This window comes from Anolis carolinensis, chromosome 4, assembly GCF_035594765.1.
Source record: "Anolis carolinensis isolate JA03-04 chromosome 4, rAnoCar3.1.pri, whole genome shotgun sequence".
Classification (NCBI taxonomy): domain Eukaryota; kingdom Metazoa; phylum Chordata; class Lepidosauria; order Squamata; family Dactyloidae; genus Anolis; species Anolis carolinensis.
Window position 1 is genome coordinate 7,122,805 of NC_085844.1, and position 9,596 is coordinate 7,132,400.

At 40.8% G+C, this 9,596-nt stretch overlaps 1 long non-coding RNA gene across 1 annotated transcript; it reads right to left on the minus strand.

Annotated features, from left to right (window-relative positions):
- Positions 1–3,211: 3,211 nt before the first annotated feature.
- LOC134298761 (uncharacterized) lies at positions 3,212–6,034 on the minus strand. The gene is made up of 2 exons (XR_010005850.1): positions 4,011–6,034; positions 3,212–3,439 (listed from the first exon to the last, which is right to left on the minus strand). It is a non-coding gene; the product is annotated as an uncharacterized LOC134298761 (long non-coding RNA).
- Between the last annotated feature and the right edge of the window lie 3,562 nt (positions 6,035–9,596).

Below are 9,596 nucleotides of genomic sequence, written 5' to 3' on the forward strand. Positions count from 1 at the left end.
GTCCTCCTTCAGTTCAGAAAAAAGAGGGTTGGAGGAGAGACCCTGAAGTCCTCATAAACAAAGATGACTTAAGCATTTGATGCAGTCCCTGAGACAGGAAAGGCTAGAATCATAGAATCATAGAATAGTAGAGTTGGAAGAGACCTCATGGGCCATCCAGTCCAACCCGCTGCCAAGAAGCAGGAAATCGCATTCAAAGCACCCCCGACAGATGGCCATCCAGCCTCTTCTTAAAAGCCTCCAAAGAAGGAGCCTCCACCACAGCCCGGGGGAGAGAGTTCCACTGTTGAACAGCTCTCACAGTGAGGAAGTTCTTCCTGATGTTCAGGTGGAATCTCCTTTCCTGTAGTTTGAAGCCATTGTTCCATGTCCTAGTCTGCAGGGCAGCAGAAAACAAGCTTGCTCCCTCCTCCCTATGACTTCCCCTCACATATTTGTACATGGCTATCATGTCTCCTCTCAGCCTTCTCTTCTGCAGGCTAAACATGCCCAGCTCTTTAAGCCGCTCCTCATAGGGCTTGTTCTCCAGACCCTTAATCATTTTAGTCGCCCTCCTCTGGACGCTTTCCAGCTTGTCAACATCTCCCTTCAACTGTGGTGCCCAGAATTGGACACAGTGTGATTCCAGGTGTGGTCTGACCAAGGCAGAATAGAGGGGAGCAGGACTTCCCTGGATCTAGACGCTATTCCCCTATTGATGCAGGCCAGAATCCCGTTGGCTTTTTTAGCAGCCGCATCACATTGCTGGCTCATGTTTAACTTGTTGTCCACAAGGACTCCAAGATCTTTTTCACATGTACTGCTGTCTAGCCAGGCGTCCCCCATTCTGTACCTTTGCATTCCATTTTTTCTGCTGATGCTATATGTCCACATCTGTGAGACATGCTCTCTAAATGCTATCCGGCATGTCAGCATGGGCTTAGCTGAGGCTTGAGAAAATAAGGCTGCTGTTTCCCTGGCTGCTACTGAAAGCAACTTCATTCTTCCTTGTAACCACTGAAACTACTATTGAACATCCTGGATTTATGACCTTTGGACTATTCATTGACTTCTCTACCTGGATGTTGTTCTGATTTATGATTTTTTAACCTCAGACCATTGACTATTGTAGTTCTGTGCCTCTGCTTCTGAACCCTTGTAAGAAATGATAGCACTTGCCCTGGTTTTAAGACAAGGGGTCTCAATCCAATTGTCAGTGCCAACTAGAGATGACTCATGAAATCGATGGCATGTTCATCAGTATTGACTTGCCATGTTCCCATTGATTCAACCGGTGTAATAGAGTCAGGGCAAACCACTGGACTTAGGCTATGAGAATAAGTCGAACTTTCAAACTTTGTGGTTGTGGAGGTTACCAAGAAGAAAAAGAAGTGAAGCTATTTGCCCTAATGTTGCATTTGAAGCACCAGGGCAAATACTAAGGGAATGTCATGGTACAGCAATGGTCTGAGGGCATTATTAAGAATTAAGAAGTAAGTGCAGATACAGTAGAGTCTCACTTATCCAAGCTAAACGGGCCGGCAGAAGCTTGGATAAGCGAGTATCTTGGATAATAAGGAGGGATTAAGGAAAAGCCTATTAAACATCAAATTAGGTTATGGTTTACAAATTAAGCACCAAAACATCATGTTATACAACAAATTTGACAGAAAAAGTAGTTCAATATGCAGTAATGTTATGTTGTAATTACTGTATTTACGAATTTAGCACCAAAATATCACGATATATTGAAAACAATGAATACAAAAATGGCTTGGATTATCCAGAAGCTTGGATAGTCGAATGTTGGATAAGTGAGACTCTACTGTAACTGGAAAAACACGAATTCATTACTGTAGGCCCACTCTCTTCATGAGGTCTAGGATGTTTGCTTTCCCAATAGCTTTGCCCCCAATTCTCCACATTGAAAAGGGCTTTTGTATTCCTATATATTTTCATGCTCAGCCATAACACTGTGTTAAATTCATTTAATTAGCTGATTCATTTCTGTTAACAAGACCTTCCCAGGCAGGCTCTGAGCTTCTAAAGTGAAACAATAATACCAGGCATGTGAGAAGGGAGTGAAAGAAAAACCTGGTGCTCTGTGAGTTTGTGTGTCTGAAAGGCTAATTAAGAATAAAAAATGTAATATAGAAGAAAGCTCAGATGAAGGCCTCTAGCAAAAGCATAATTGAGCATTAGCTTTTCGCAACCCACGGAATGCATCGGAACAGGTATGTGCTGGATCTCTTTTTAGAGGGAAAAGGTACTTCTTATAGAATCATAGATTCTTCAGCTGGAAAAAAACCCACAATAAAACCACAGGATATCATTGCAAGTAGGAGTGAACTTGAATACAATGGACGATTGACTGGATGGTTGGAGAGAGAGAGTGAGAGAGAGAAGGATAGGACAGATAGATGATAGATCTGGCATGAGCAAACTTAGGCCCTCCTCCAGTTGTTTTGTACTTCAACTCCCACAATTCCTAACAGCCTGCCGGGTGTTCAGAATTGTAGGAGTTGCAGTCCAAAACACCTGGAGAGCCGAAGTTTGCATGTGCCTGTGATAAATAGATAAAGAAATACGAGGGTTGAATGAAAAGTAATGCCTCCACCTTCGTAACTCCTCAACAGATGGTAGTCCTGTTCTGCGGCAGGTATTTGCTTGTTCAGTAGACTCTTCTCTACAGTTCCATTTGGCAGGAAGCCTTAGCACTGATTGGTTGTGATGTTCAACAGTTGTGTTGAACATCAGGAAGAACTTCCTCAATGTGAGAGCTGTTCCGCAGTGGAACTCTCTCCCCCGGACTGTGGTGGAGGCTCCTTCTTTGGAGGCTTTTAAGCAGAGTCTGGATGGCCATCTGTCAGGGGTGCTTTGAATGCGATTTCCTGCTTCTTGGCAGGGGGTTGGACTGGATGGCCCATGAGGTCTCTTCCAACTCTACTATTTTATGATTCTATGATTCTAAAGTGCGAAGTATGGAATCCTGCACAGACGGTCGGTCAATGCGACTTAAGCAACGTCCAGTCATTGAATTCTTGACAGCAGAAGGTGTCACCCCAAAGGAGATTCATCAGAGAATGAAAGCTGTTTATGGGGATTGTGTTGATGTGAGTCCTGTGCATCGTTGGGCAAGTAAGTTTAAAGATGTTGAGGTGAGAACATCTGACTTGCGTGACAAACAAAGAGTTGGATGTCCTGTGACAGCAACCACCAAGTTTCACAAGCAAAAAGTTAACATATTTATTCAGGATGATCATCGTATCACTCAGAGAGAAATTTCAAGCACAATTGGCATTTCACAAGAACGCGTGGGTCACATTATTGCTTTGCTTGGCTATCAGAAGATCTGTGCACGATGGGTCCTGTGAGATGCCGGTTGCAGAAACAGAGTGTCAACTTCTTCCGTGATGGCTTTAGAAACTTGTTCATTGTTGGTAGAAATGTATCCAATTGTCTGGTGATTATGTGGAAAAGTGAACAGTGGTAGTTAAAGAGCACATTCTAACGATTATTTCTGCATTTGATTTATTAAAATATTCCCATCCAAACCCAAGTAACAAAGGTGGAGGCATTACTTTTCATTCCACCCTCATAGATAATGCCTTGCAGTATTAGTATATAATTGAAAATTGCAACTTTTCCAAGCTCCAGCTTCTACTTGCTCACCCATGACATCAAGTTTCCTTCCTTCCCAATTCTTGGTCATAAAGATCTCACGTTCAGTGCGCTCCCTCCCTCCCCCCCTCTCTCTCTCTCCCTCTCCCTCTCTCTCTCTCTCTCTCTCTGTATATATTCATATATTCAAACAAGTGGGTGTGTGGATATTGGTAGCAATGAAAAGGGTCTCTCTTTCTCTCTCCCATCAGCTCTTTAAGAGAGAGTTAAAACACCATCCCGGCTGTAGGTGGTAATTTCAGGCTTTTCATTTTAGCAAATTAAAAGCCTATTTCTTCCTCCATTTCCCGCTTCTTTCCCTCCCTGAAAATGTATGCCTGCCTGTGTGTAGGCGTTCAGACTAAGCTCACCTTTTGCAATTCCTGGGTAAAAATAAAATCTCCGAGATGCTCAGTTCATCTCCCAAGATTATGGAGCTACTGGTGAGCATGTTAGGAAAGAGAAAAAAATAGACCCATACAATCAGTAGGTAATTTTCCAGAACGCTGAAGAGAATGTATAGAAAGGACCAATTAGTAGTATTTTTAGCCACAATAAAATCAGATGCCTCAGAAAATTATGTTTGGCACAATGTTTCTAGTACAAGTGAGAAGAAAGTTCAGGCTCTGGGATCCTAAATCAACCATGCAAGGTCTACTTGAACCTCTATCACTTCCGAAGACTCGTTTCCAGGATAGTGAGATTTCATTGCCTGAGATCCCCTTTGCATGAGTCTCTGGGTGCATCAACATGGTAGAATTAATTGCAGTTTGATACCACCTTAACTGACCCTACTTTTTTTGGAGGTTTTATGGCCACCTATCAGAAGGGCTTTCTACATAGCAGAATGGGGTTGGGTTGTATGGCCCTGGGGCTTCTTCTAATGCTATGATTCTATTCTTCTGGTTGTGTGGATGTAGCAGACCACTGAGAAAGCAACTTCCTAGATTGCTGAATACCATACTTTCCTGAGCTGTGCACCCTTCAGATGTTTTGGACCACAAGCCTCTCGCTTCCATCCAGGAGTTGAAATATGGGAAGTACAGCAATTGTACTTCTTCAGAAGAAAACAATGTAAAGAGCCTTTTTGATGGAGGCAAGAACAGCATTTGTCACTTGTGGGCCATAGAATCAAGCAATTATATGCCCTCATCTTCCATCAACCCCCTACAGTCACTAACGTTAACAGTGACAATTAACATCAAGACAACTTATCTTGCTTATAAAATTCTCTAACCAATATTAACATAAACGGTTTAGATTTCCAAGCTCCAGTTTGTCAACCAATTATGTGCCATTTTCTCCATTAAACTCTACAGATACTAAAAATAACAGTGATTAACATGAAGACAACTTATCATGATGATAAAACTTCTGACCCAATATTAATCTGCACTCTACGTGGTGCTGCCTTTGAAGACGACTCAGAAACTGCAGTTAGTGCAAAGATTTTCAGCCAGATTACTAACCAGAGTGAGCTTTAGGGCGCCTACCATGCCCCTCCTAAAGCAACTCTACTGTCTTTTGATGAGTTTCCGGGTGATTACCTATAAAGCCCTATACGCTTTGGGACTAATGTATCTTTGAGACTGCATCTCCTTCTCTGAACTAGTGTGGGCATTGAGATCTGCTGGGGAGGCCTTTCTCTTGGTCCCACCACCGTCTCAAATACAGTTGGTGGGGACGAGAGAGGGCCTTCTTGGCGGTGGCACCTTGGCTCTGGAATGCCCTCCCTAGAAAGATCAAGCTAGCCACCTTGCTTCAAGCCTTCCATTCCAGTTTAAAAACACGACTTTTTAAACAAGTCTTTGATCTTCCATAGATTTTTAGGATTAGTTCGAGAACTTACTGTTGGCATCACATTGGCACTAGGTTGTGTCAATTGGAAACAACTTGTTTTCATCCGCAGCTATGACTGCATTTTATGAATTTAAATGTTTTACATTGTAATTATGTATGTGTGTGATTGTAATTTAGGCCGAGCTGTGGTGCAGGCTGGATAGCAGCCAGCTGCAACTAATCACTCTGACCAAGAGGTCATGAGTTCGAGGCCAGTCCGTGCCTACGTCTGTCTCTGTCTCTGTTCTATGTTATATGGCATTGAATGTTTGCCTTATATGTGTGCAATGTGATCCGCCTTGAGTCCCCTGCCAGGTGAGAAGGGCGGAATATAAATACTGTAAATGAATAAATACTGTAAAGAAATAAATTTTATGGTTTTATTGTTTTAGATTTATGTGTTGTCTATATGCAGCACTTCACTGTATTTTGTTAACTGCCCCGAGTCCCTTCAGGACATAGTTGTGGGGTAGAAATAAAATGTTTTAAAATTTATTGTTATTTATTATTATTATTATTATTATTATTATTATTATTATTATCAACATAAAAAGGATTTAATTTCCAAGCTTTGCAATGGTAAGCAAAACATGTTGATTATTGTTTTTAATAAACTAATATTTCCTTTCAGATACACACCAGATCTGATAGAAAATAGAGTTATTTGCAGGAAAATGGCACACATGTCAAAAATTTTGCGATCATCAGAAGAGGTCCTGTTATGATGTGAGATTGGTATATACAGGCAGTCCCCAAGTTACAAACAAGATCACTTCTGTAGGTTTGTTCTTCAGTAAAATTTCTTTGTAAGACAGAACAAGTACATTTATGAGTAACACCATCCACACACATATGTAATAGCTTTGGATACCATAGGCGTTTATTTTGCTGTCTGATCTCCGTTTAGAAGATTTTATCTTGTTTTCTGTCCCTGTGATAATTGGATTTTGAAATATTTGGCTTGTTGTGGAGACAAAGATGGGTGATAAAGTTTCAGTGGAAACAGGAGTGAATATCGTTTTCTGAGGGGTAGATTTACCTCACTTCCTGTTGTATCTCCCCTGTTCTGAACTATGAGCCTTTTGTAGGTCGGATATTTGTAACTCAGAGACTACCTGTACACCTTCTTTGTAACAGCATCTCAACTCTCTATCTAAGGAAGTTAGGTTGGTCCTATTCCTAATAGGCTTCTAAAACCGTGCTCTTCCATATGGCATGCAGTGTTTGGAATTCCTCCATTTTAATTTTCTCAAAATGTTTTTATCTCTGTTTTCAATGGTTTTTATTTTTCCATTGCCTTGGAGACCCTTGAATGGGGGGAAGCAAATAAATAAATGAATGTTCTGCAAGAGATTGTGTAAATATAGGTGTGTGTCCATACAGTGGGCCTTTGGTGTGGATTCTCAAATCATAAAATGATGTGGCTCGACAATAGTACATCTGAAAAAGATTTTGAAGTCTTTGTGGACAACAAGTTGAACATAAGTCAACAGTATGATACAGCAGCTGTATCATTGGGATTCTGGGCTGCATTAAATGGAGTATATTGTCTAGATCAAGGGAAGTCATGGTGCCTCTCTATTCTGCTTTGGTCAGGCCTCACCTGGAATACTGTGTCCAATTCTGGGCATCACATTTCAAGAGGGATAGTGACAAGCTGGAAAGTGTCCAGAGGATCACCTAACTAAAAGGATAGAAGGTCTGGAGACCATGAACCCCTATGGGGAGTGACTTAAAGAGTTGAGTATATTTAGCCTGCAGAAGAGAAAGTTGAGAGGAGAGATGATCTCTATGTTTCAGTATTGGAAAGGCTGGATTGTTGCATGATTTCAGTCTGTTTGGCCATGCTCTAGCAGCATTTTCACCTGAATCTGTGCCAAGCAAAACGTCAGGGGAAATGTTGCTAAAACACAGCCATACAGCCCAGAAACCACACAACACCCCAGTAATTCTGCCCATGAAAGACTTTGACAATACATTTGAAAGGCTCTTACAAAGAAGAGGGAGTGGGCTTGTTTTCAGCTGCCCTAGAAACTAGGACTCAAAGCAATAGGTTCAAATTGCAGCAAATGAGATTCCACCTGAGCATTAGGAAGAACTTCTTGATTGTACAAGCTGTTCAGTAGTGGAACTCCTTCCTTGGAGGCTTTTAAACAGGTTGGATAGCCATCTGTCAGGGTACTTTGAATGTGCTTTTCCTGCATGGTAGCGGATTGGTCTAGATGGCCCATGTGATATTCTATGAGTCTATGTTCCTGACTAACAAACTCATCAGGTGGGGCTTCGGAGGCGTCCTAGAATGCTTCCTCACCAGTCCAGTGACAGAAGGGCACGCTGGGTGTCCCCTGGGCAACGTCCTTGCAGATAGCCAATTCTCTCACTTGCCATTTTTCAAGTCGCTCCCAACACAAAAAAAATTGAATTGCTGGATTACAGGCTTCATATATTAAGCTTTGAGATACAAGGATGAAGTCTAACTGCAATCTGAATTCATGAAAAATCTGCACTTGAGCAATTAGAGCATTTACACACTCTTATAACATATGCAAACTTTCAAATGAAGTAATCATATTTAATGAGATTAAATCTTTGCAATTAATGTTGTGTGGGTGGCTGAAATGAAACATAATGTATATTTATTCATTGGGTTTTTTTCTTCAAAAAAATGATGCAGTTGCACTGGAAACTCCTCAGAAACACCCCCTGATAAATGAATAGGTCTAAACTCTGGTTCATAAGATCACCATTTCTTTTTCATAATCTTACTTTCTATTTTGTCTCATTGTGATTTCTTTTCCTGCCATTCCAGAAGATCTAAAACTGCAAATGCTGTGACGTTTCCTGTGGCTGGTCTTAAGGAGAGTAATTTCATGTAATCCTGTTGATATTTAATCCTGTTTTTTGTTTTTTGTTTTTTTGCATATTGATATTTTTAAAATTGCATTCTCCTGCTTTTATGATAAGCCACTTGGGGAGAGATAAAGCGGGATAGTAATAATAATAATAATAATAATAATAATAATAATAATAATAATAATAACAACAACAACAACAACAACAACAACAACAATCTAAAGGCACCCCTGGATATCATGGCAAAGAGTTAAAACCTTGCCTAGACAATCTATTTTTTAACCCTTTGTGTACCCAAAATTCAGAGAACCGTTGGTCTTAGATAATATGGAATCTTTAAAAAGTTTGTGTATATTTGCAAATGCTCTTTCTATTTCTGGTATATTTGTCCCTCAGTATCCATGAATTTAACCATCCATGAGCTGAAAAATATTCCCAAATTTGCAGTATTGTACAAGGGATGCTATTTGACTATACTATCTATATATATAAAAGAGTGATTGCATCAGGGCAGCGGACAAAACAACAAAACTACAGGCCCCCCAACCACGAAATTTGACAACACAACCCATCATCCACGGCTCTAGGTTGATACAACAAAAAGAAAAGAAAAATAAAGTCCTAATTAGAGGGAGAGGAATAATTGTTTTTATCCAATTGCTGCCAGTTAGAGGGCTAAGCTCCACCCACTTGGTCTCCTAACAATGCACTCAGCCCAGGGGACAGGCACAAGAGTTTGGAGAGACCCCTAAGGGCCATCCAGCCCAACCCTTTCTACTATACAGCAGGACACAATCCAAGCATTCACAACACATGGACAACATATAAATACTATACAATACTACACAGGGACATAGACCCCCCCTCTACCCTCACCACTTTCACAGTACACAAACAACCAAATGCATACTAAACATAAAGACAACCATACAACAGACATTCAATACCACCACTACCTCAGTAAGTTCTCACCAACACCACCAGACAACGCCACAGCAACGCGTGGCTGGGCATAGCTAGTCATATATAAAGGGATTTGAGCATCCATGAACTTTGGCATTCACATGATGTCCTGGAACCAAACTCCATTAGATGCCATGGGCCCATTGAATACACAATGTTGTTCTGTCTGTTTGTTCCCTCTTCTGTTTTTATTCCTTTTTAATTTTATTTTTCTAACCATAGTTTTCCATACCATTCAATGCACATCAAACAGAAAAAGAACAGGGAATTATTTTAATCTATTGTCCTTCTTTAAATTGGTC